The sequence below is a fragment of the Canis aureus genome, chromosome 30, assembly GCF_053574225.1.
Source record: "Canis aureus isolate CA01 chromosome 30, VMU_Caureus_v.1.0, whole genome shotgun sequence".
Taxonomy (NCBI): Eukaryota; Metazoa; Chordata; class Mammalia; order Carnivora; family Canidae; genus Canis; species Canis aureus.
Genome location: NC_135640.1, coordinates 36,986,054 through 36,994,093, shown reverse-complemented (window position 1 = coordinate 36,994,093; position 8,040 = coordinate 36,986,054).

Genomic DNA, 8,040 nt, shown 5'->3' with positions numbered 1-8,040 from the left:
CATGAGGGATCTATGAAAAAAAGGCAGGAGCATATGAAGAATATGTCAATATTGCCTTAATAGAGAATTGGGATGTCAAAATGTAGGACCTCTTCTGCTTGGAGTCACACAAATTCTGAAAACACAACTCTGTCCCATTAAAAAATGACAGGGTATGTAAAGTTTTGATTTATGGTGTTCATAAATCCAGCTCTTATTTTTATAGCCATGAGCTGCAGTCTTCATGGTACTGCCTGTTTCCAGCACTAGCCTTTGAGGGGATATAACCTGGCCAGGTAGAGCTGCATCCTTCACAGAGCCATGTGAAGTGGTGGGCCAGCTGCGGAGCCACATGGAACTCCCATCCCTGTGTTCACTGGACCTTTCTGGAGGTCCAAACCTTTCTGGAATGAAGACAATTGAATTTATCAGAATTCTTCTCAAAATGAGTAGCATGCACAGCTGAAAGGAGTTCTTGCATTGGTGTTTGGTGTTGAAGGATAAGGGGATGGATGTGAGACCCCAGGTGCAGATAAGCTAAACCAGTCAAGTGGCCCGGGTCTCTTCATCCACAGGGTTTCCTGGTACAGATTTGGGGATGTTTGCAAACAAGATGGAATGCCTCAAGACCACTCAGGGCAGCTCCTGGCTGCAATAGATGACCCTCCTTCTCCTTTGTCCAGCACTGCACTGAGGTTCCCCAAAGACAGACTCGCTGATCAGAGATCACTGACCAAGCCCAGCACTGGCCTTAGGGAGGACAAACACAGAATACTAAGGAACCCAGTGTGTCCTGGCTTTTGCTCTGCATTGTTTACAGAGCAAGAATGGGTTTGTGACAATGACCAAGGGGAAAACAACAGGCAATTAAAACCCAGAGCCAGTTATTATTCCCAAAACGCAGCCTTGTCATCTTTATCTTCCCTCAATACTTATACTTTTGAATTGCCCTGAATATGTAAATGAGAACCCAGTATATTATATAATATGGCAGAAAAATCATTCAGAAAGAAAAATAATTATTTGATGAAGTAGTTTAGAATAACTACTTATTTAGAGGGAAAAAATGTACAGTCCCAACCTCACACAATAGTCCAAAAGAAATTCCTAGTCAAAAAAAGTTAATAATGACAAGCCTGGAAAAAAAAAATGTGTCTGATCTTAGGATGAAAAAGTGAACTTCTGAACTTGAAATGAAATGATGAGAGGGGCACCTGGATGGCTCAATCGGTTAAACATTTGACTTTTGATTTCAGCTCAGATCATGATCCAGGGGCTCATGGGATCAAGCCCCACTTCAGGTTCCATGTTGAGGGGGGTGTCTGCTTAGGATTATCTCTCCCTCCCCTTCTCCCACCACTCATGCTCACTCTCTCTCTAAAATAAAAAATAATAATAATAATAATAAGTCTTTTAAAAATGATAAGTCAAATTAGAAAAAAAATTATCTCATAAGAGTTTGAATTGTCCATATGGCCAAACATAAACAAAATGTTAAAGGACAAGGTGCATATAAGAAATATCACAGATAAAATGGCTTTTACCTTGAATCCATGAAGTGGTTACAACCCAATGAAAAACAGACAAGAACAGAATCAGAACTGGAAACAGAAATGAATAACTAGCCTAAAATATTTTTTGGCTCACTCAAATTGGAATATCATTTTTCATCTATCAAACTAACAAAGTTTCTTTCAATAATAATTTTGACTTGTGATGTTATGGTAAAATAGATACCCTTTTACTGAGAAGCTTCTCTCTTTCTGGCCAGATAGAATGCATTGCCCAATAGAATTACTTCAAAAAGAATTTTTATAATCTTACATTTGGAAGAAGCACAGCTCTATAATCGACGAAGAACATTTTTCTATAGTGTGTGGCATGTGATGAGGCCACCTCCAATTGGGAATGTCAAGATAGGTTCATTTCATGATAAAGACAGCATTGCCTGAACCCTAGAAGACAATGTTTCCTTGGGTTTTAAGATGATGTAATTACACAATTTTGTGGGTAATTACATCACTAAGTTCACTGTTCTGGATTTAGTTATCAAAAATCTGGAAATGTTCTTTGCCTGGAACAGAGCAGATCCTGGGCATGCTGGGGAAACGGTCTTCCAACCGGTGCATAAATTTTCACTTTAATGAACCTCTCAAATTTAAACCTCAGAGCAAAAGTTCATCAATTTGCTCACACTCAAAGACTCTTAACAAATGTTCAGAGTGGTGATATCCCTCATTATCGAAGCAATTTTTAGTTTATAATCTGTTTGCCGAGTTTCCATTCTTATTCTGAGTGCTTTAGAAACATCATTAACCCTGGCACGTCAGATAAGCACAAAAGCAAAAACAGGGTTGAAAATGTTAGAATGCAGAGGCATAAGATTATGAGTGAGGAATAGAACTGGTTAAAACAGAGAAAGCAAGGAAGAAATGATAGATTTTACTTGGATGGAATACTTGGCAGACTTTCTAAATGGGCACACACTCCCCCTGGAAAATGTCCTATCCTACTCCCCAGAATCTGTGAAAATGATGAGATGATCAAGTCATAACATCGTGTCATATTGCATAGCATAGTTGAGCTTAAAATTGGATGATCACCCTGGATTATCCAAGGGACCCAGTGTAATCTCACAAGCCCTTAAAAGCAGTGGTGTTCTTCAGCAGGTAGTAGAAGCTGGAAAGGCTCAATAATCATGGCTGTTTTGGGACACCTGGGTGACTCAGTGGTTGAGCGTCTGCCTTTGGCTCAGGGCATGATCTCGGAGTCCTGGGATCCAGCCCCACATTGGGCTCCCTGCATAGAGCCTGCTTCTCCCCCTGCCTGTGTCTCTGCCTCTTTCTGTGTCTATCATGAATAAATAAATAAAATATTTTTTTAAAAATCATGGCTGTTTTGAGGATGGAGAGGAGGCTACCTGAGAAGAAATGCAGGTAGCCTATAGGAGCTAAGGACAGTCCCATCTGGCAGCCAGCAAGGAAATGGTGACCTGGTTCCACAATCCCAAGGAACTAAATTCTTCCAGCAGCCTGAAGGAGTTTGAAAACAAATTTCTGTCAAGAGCTTCCAGGTAGGAGCACAGTCCTGCCAACAGCTTGATTTTGACCTTGTGAGACTCTGAACAGAGAATCCAGCCACAGTGTGCTGGACTCTGACCCACAAGAGCTAAAAGCTAATAAGTGGATGTTGTTTTAAGCTGATAAGTTTGATAATTTGTTATGCATGAATAGAAAACTAGTATCATGGGGACTTACAAACAGAAGGACTTATCGTCAATTCCTAGAAGCTTTTCAGTTGCCCAGGTAGAGGAGATCTTAATATTGATGATGAGACTACAATGTACACATCCTCTAACATAAGTATTTGACAATAAATTTTAAAATTTATATTTATTAATTTATATAGTCTTTGACCTACCAATTCAATATCCAGGAAAGTAGGAAAATATTTAAATTCAAAGCTCATCAGAGAATTATTTTTAAAAGTCCAATAAAACCTTAATTGATATATCTATGAGTAAGTGATTGTTTACATTAATAATGTAAACACAATTATAGTCTTTCTTCTCAAAGTGTGGTCCATGGGCCCAGCACCAGGATCACATGGGAGCTGAATGAAGAATCTGAGGCACCAGACCAAAGCTAGTGAGTTAGCATGTCTGTGTTAATAAGATCCAGAGGGTTTGTAGACACACACAAATTTGAGAAGCATTCATCTGGAATATTATTCAACAATGAAAATCTTGCTAATTTTTTTAACACATCATGAACCAATTGGTTTATTTGAGGAAAGATAATTTGGTTTAACAATGGAATTTCAACTAATATGATCAACCACATTAATAGTTTTAAAAGTACAACCATGTCAGCAGATGCAGAAAAAAAATTCAATGAATGTAATATCAGTTCATTTAACAAAAAAACTCATGGTAAATTAGCAAAAGGAGAAAGCATCTTTTTTTTTCTGATAAATGTATCTATGAAACACATAGTGTTAAAACATTGAAAATTTTGCTTTGGAATCCAGAGGAAAAAAAGTATATACAATTTCTATTTAGCAGTTTCAGTCACAATTTCTATTTAGCAAGGGGTATGATGCATTATATCAAAGCAAGAGAAAGAAATGAAACTTTAAGAATGCTATAGTAAAAAACAAAGCCCTCACTAATCACAGATAATAAAATAATACAAGTAAAAACCCAAATAAGCCCACAGACAATTTAATAAAATTAGTAATACTTTGCAGCCACTGTGGAAAACTGTGTGGAGGTTCCTCAAACAGTTAAAAATATACCTGCCCTACGACCCAGCAATTGCACTGTTGGGGATTTACCCCAAAGATACAAATGCAATGAAACGCTGGGACACCTGCACCCCGATGTTTCTAGCAGCAATGGCCACGATAGCCAAACTGTGGAAGGAGCCTCGGTGTCCAACGAAAGATGAATGGATAAAGAAGATGTGGTTTATGTATACAATGGAATATTACTCAGCTATTAGAAATGACAAATACCCACCATTTGCTTCAACGTGGATGGAACTGGAGGGTATTATGCTGAGTGAAGTAAGTCAGTCGGAGAAGGACAAACATTATATGTTCTCATTCATTTGGGGAATATAAATAATAGTGAAAGGGAAAATAAGGGAAGGGAGAAGAAATGTGTGGGAAATATCAGAAAGGGAGACAGAACATAAAGACTGCTAACTCTGGGAAACGAACTAGGGGTGGTAGAAGGGGAGGAGGGCGGGGGGTGGGAGAGAATGGGTGACGGGCACTGGATGTTATTCTGTATGTTAGTAAATTGAACACCAATAAAAAAAAAAAAAAAAAAAAATTTGTTGGAGGGATCCCTGGGTGGCGCAGTGGTTTAGCGCCTGCCTTTGGCCCAGGGCGCAATCCTGGAGAACCGGGATCGAGTCCCACGTCGGGCTCCCGGTGCATGGAGCCTGCTTCTCCCTCTGCCTGTGTCTCTGCCTCTCTCTCTCTCTGTGTGTGACTATCATAAATAAATAAATAAAAATTTAAAAAAATAAATAAAAAAATAAAAAAATAAAATAAAAATTTGTTGGAGATACATATATGTGTGTCTATAGATATATACTTCTATATATTGTGTAGATATATAGATACATATAGGATTTCTACACACCAGTGACAAAGTTTCAAAATGAAATTTAAATAAATTATCAATAAAAAAATCAAGTATCCAGAAATCTGCCAAAAAATATGTAAAACCTCTAAACCAATGGAAAACACTAGAAAGTTCAGAAAGACACACACCCCATACATGGCTATTGATTCACATGAGAGGAGGCAGAAAGAGGATGAGTATGGAATTTAAGATACAGTCACCTATCTATATAAAAACAAATCAACTGCCCCCTGCCACCAAAACCCCATCAGTGTTCTCCAAATCACCCAGATGTTACCTTACTGATCTCTGGGCATTCTTCTCTTTGTTTGTTTTCTTGCTGGTTTGGTTGGTTGATCTTCAAGTTATAAAATTTGTCTTGGTGTCAGGAAGACAGAAGCTAAAGAATGAGCTAACTTAATACCTGACTACTTGGTTGTGTGCTTTGGAAAGTAAAAGTCTGATGGATGAGAGCTGAAGTCACTGACAATGTCCCATCCATTCCACTCTTAGCAAGCCCTATCGTGATGGGGTTCAAGCGATCTTGTGATGTTCTCATATCCTTGAATTGAAACAGCTTTGGAGGCTACAAAGTCAAAATCAAAGTGTGGAGTTAGCAGGACTGATTCCTCCTGAGGGCCATGAGGAAGAATCTGTTCCACCCTTTTTCCAGCTTTTGAGATTTGGTGAAAATCTTTGGCATTTGTTGCCTTGTAGAAGCATCACTCCAATCTCTGCCTGCATCATCACATGGTGCTCTTCCTGGGGGTGTTTCAAATCATGCTTGTTTTCAAAAGATATCTAATGACCTAGAACAATTTTCAGAACATAGTACTAAACAATACTAAATATTATTAAAACATAATACTAAATACATAAATACTAAATACATAAATACTAAATACATAAATACTAAATATTATTAAAACAATACTAAATTTAAAAATAAGCATACAACACAGTTGTATGATCCCAATTTTATAAAAATAATAATGAATATACATTTTAAAAGATAAAAATGTAACAAAAACAATACTCATGTATATTTATGTCTATGTTTTATAAATTTTTCACTCAGATCAAATACTACTTTTACAATATGAAAAGTAAACAAATAGACAAACTGTGGGTAGAAATCCTTTAAATAAGAGGCTCTAATACGTGTGAGGGATCTAAAGAGATTTCCACTTCATTACAACAGTCACAAGAATGAGCACCTGCTATGGACCATGTAATGCTCTAAGAGCTCTGTGTGTATAACTCACAAAAGCCCTATGGAGTCAGGACCTCTTTTATGCTCATTTCACAGATGAGGAAAGAACTAGATGGTCAGCAGACCCAGGCTGGTTCAAGGGTTGAGGTAACACCCCCTGTCTACTTGCTCACTTGTCTGGTTGAATTCAATTTTTCAAACACAGGTTAATGCCAGCACAATTAGATTTATTCTGCGTGGTGAAGGGGCAGAGAAGGGAACTAGTGGGAATGAGTGGATTGTTATGTGTTAGTTTCCATGGAATCCAATAAGTATTTCATCTGAATTTTTCACTTTCCAACCTTTAAAAGCATTTTGTTTACTACTGCCTTGTTATTGTTTCTACAATCAAACCTTCTAAGGCAGATGGTTAGGATCCTATGTTAAGAGAACTTTCAAGATTAGAATTCCCAGATCCTCCTTAGATATCCTTTCTAATCCTTTCCAGAGAAATATTGTCCTTCAAATAAAGTTCTTCCTTAAACCCATCACTCCACACCCATCTTCATTGGGTTTCTTCAGACAGCAGAGGATAGAAGGACTCCATTTCCCTCCAGCTCAAACAAGCTCTGGCCTCCTGAGCCCTACTGAACATCCTTTCCACCAAGGTGGCTGAAGTCCCTAGAACTCCTGCTTTTACAGACCCCCTTTTAAACTCACGTCATTTACTAATATCCAGCATAATGCAAACGGTGGGATCATAAGACAAAGATAATTTGTAAAGGACTTTAGGATGAGAAAATCATTTTTTTTAGAGTGTGCCATCAGACTCCCTGTTTAAAGCAGCAGCAAAAACAATCACTGCTCTTTTCTCACATGGGAAAGAGAAAGCTGAGAAGTACTGAGCTTGAGTATAGATGTTGGAATTACGCTGTTTGTATTAGGCTAAGTTTGTGTGGGGCAGGAAAACGGGGTGCTGACAGCTTCTTGGAGATACTCCCTGTTCTCCAGTAAAGGCAAAATGGGAAGGCCCGCCTTATGACTCAGGGATACTCAGAACCTAATTCCAAAAAAGTGCATCAAACCTCCTTCTGCATCAAACCTCTTTCCTCTATTCTAGTCCCAGATGAACTGTTTTGAAACCTGAAACATGGCCCTTTTGTTGGAGACTTGAAAATTCCCATAGTACTCAACGCACTGATAAATAGACATCTATCTCCTCTCTAAATTTGAAATAAGGTTGAGTGAATTAAAAACAACATGCTCCATAGTGAAGAGAATTAATTGTTTTGGACTGAGATTTAGAGAAGTGGCAGATCATGGGGGAAAGTGTTATGTCATCTCATGAAAACTAAAATAGAGTGAATCAAATAATACCACTTTTGTCTAGACCCCACGAACTTTATCTAAACCAGGGGCTGGCAAATAGTTTTTGTAAAGGCCAGATAGTAAATATCTTAAGATTTGCAACCATATGGTGTCTGCAGCAACAGCACAGCTCTGCCACTGTAGCAGGAAAATAGCCATCGATGAAGCATAAAAAGTAAGTGTCGTACAGGAAAGCACTAGAGCAAGAATCACCAACTCAGGGAAAAGGTGGCTGCAGAGCCAAATGATCTGATAGAGAATAAATGGGTTCCTACAGGAAGAGTGATTGTTACACTTACATGCAGTAAGTGTCTGTTTTTCTTACTTTGGCCATTAAGGTGATTAGTTCATTCTAACAATAAGGTTG